This window comes from Hemiscyllium ocellatum, chromosome 16, assembly GCF_020745735.1.
Source record: "Hemiscyllium ocellatum isolate sHemOce1 chromosome 16, sHemOce1.pat.X.cur, whole genome shotgun sequence".
Taxonomy (NCBI): Eukaryota; Metazoa; Chordata; class Chondrichthyes; order Orectolobiformes; family Hemiscylliidae; genus Hemiscyllium; species Hemiscyllium ocellatum.
Genome location: NC_083416.1, coordinates 61,223,738 through 61,225,830, shown reverse-complemented (window position 1 = coordinate 61,225,830; position 2,093 = coordinate 61,223,738). Strand labels below are relative to the sequence as shown.

General features: G+C 41.3%; 1 non-coding gene across 1 annotated transcript; it reads left to right on the top strand.

Annotated features, from left to right (window-relative positions):
- The first annotated feature begins 316 nt into the window (after positions 1-316).
- Positions 317-389, top strand: trnav-cac (transfer RNA valine (anticodon CAC)). Its single transcript has one exon. It is a non-coding gene; the product is annotated as a tRNA-Val (tRNA).
- The last annotated feature ends 1,704 nt before the right edge of the window (positions 390-2,093 follow it).

Sequence of the window (2,093 nt, the reverse complement as noted above, 5' to 3'; positions counted from 1 at the left end):
AACGTTCCTTGAGTTTTTAGTTTTCTCATATCAAATATTCTTGTAAAATATAGGAATATCTGACTCAGTAGTTAGCACTGCTGCCTCACAGAGTGTGCATTTATATCGTGACTTTGTCAATGTTAGTGATCTTTGTAGTCATGGGACAGGATTTTCTCAGGAGTGGCAATCTCACACAGATTTCAACACCACCTCTTACTTTTTTACCTCACAGTGCCACAGACCCAGGTTTGATTCTAGCCCTGAGTCACTGTATGGAATTTGTACATTTTTCCCATGTTTGCATGGATTTCCTCCAGATGCTGGTTTGTGGCTGGTTTCTGTAGTGTAGTGGTCATCACGTTCGCCTCACACGTGAAAACTCCCCAGTTCGAAACTGGGTAGAAACTGCTTTGTTCTTCAATTGTAGCCTTTCTGGGCTTTATTGGCAGAGGAATTGAGTTCCGGAGTCCTGAGGTCATGTTGCAGTTGTATAAGACTCTGGTGAGGCCTCATCTGGAGTATTGTGTGCAGTTTTGGTCGCCATACTATAGGAAGGATGTGGAAGCTTTAGAACGAGTGCAGAGGAGGTTTACCAGGATGTTGCCTGGAATGGTAGGAAAATCTTATGAGGAAAGGCTGAGGCACTTGGGGCTGTTCTCATTGGAGAAGAGAAGGTTTAGGGGAGATCTGATAGAAGTGTATAAGATGATTAGGGGTTTAGATAGGGTAGATACTAAGAACCTTTTACCGCTAATGGAGTCAGGTGTTACTAGGGGACATAGCTTTAAATTAAGGGGTGGTAGGTATAGGACAGATGTTAGGGATAGATTCTTCACACAGCGGGTTGTGAGTTCATGGAATGCCCTGCCCGTATCAGTGGTGAACTCTCCTTCTTTATGGTCATTTAAGCGGGCATTGGATAGGCATTTGGAAGTTATTGGGCTAGTATAGGTTAGGTAGGATTCGGTCGGCGCAACATCGAGGGCCGAAGGGCCTGTACTGCGCTGTATCCTTCTATGTTCTATGTTCTATGCTTTTGTTTCATCCAACAGTCCAAAGATGTGCAGGTTAGGTGGCTTGGCCATGGCGAGAAAATATGGGGTTACAGGTATAGGGTGGGGGGTCTGGGTAACATGCTCATTGGAGTATCAGTGTGGATTTGATGGACTAAATGTCCTCTTTCCACTCTATAGGGATTCCATGATTGGCTAAATACCAAACAACTTTTCAAATAGCATCAGAGATGTGGGCAGGCTACGAAACACTTAGTTTCCCTTTATAGAACTAAATTATTACAAATTTTAACTGTGATACAATATTTTATACAGCAGCAGTAATACTTAAATTGCTACTAAGAATGGCAAAATCTTTTTTGGGGAGGTCTATGGAATTTTTATTGAAGCTAAACCATTAATATACTTTTGTATCAAACTGCATTGACTAATTCAAATGTTATACAGTCATAGAGTCATAGAGATGTACAGTATGGAAACTGACCCATCAGTTCAACCTGTCCATGCCAACCAGATATCCCAACCCAATCTAGTCCCACCTGCTAGCACCCGGCCCATATCCCTCCAAACCCTTCCTATTCATATACCCATCCAAATGCCTCTTAAATGTTGCAATTGTACCAGTCTCCACCACATTCTCTGGCAGCTCATTCCATACATGCATCACCCTCTGTGTGAAAAAGTCATTGAATTTTATTCCATTAAACATTTATAACCAGTTTTAATTAAATTGTTTTGTTCACATTGATTACTGTTGTTTTGCTGTCTGAAGCACTGCCAAAACTACATTAAGAGGACAGCATTTCAGCATGAATGACTCCTCATCTGTTAGGTGAGTTCTCATTCTGGTCAGGTGGAACTGTCCAATGCAAGGTTTTATTGAAAACCTCAATAATTAACAGCTAAGTTAGTGTCATCAACTCTTGTGAGGTGATTGATTAGACCACCAGTCGGCGAGATTCCTTTCTGTCATCATTTTGTAACCAATTCTGCTTTGCATTCAGTTGATGACTTTCTGCAGAAAATATTGATTTTCCAGAAACGACTACAGGGACATCTTTCACAAAAAGGATTCCAGGGATTGAAAATGCTTTTATC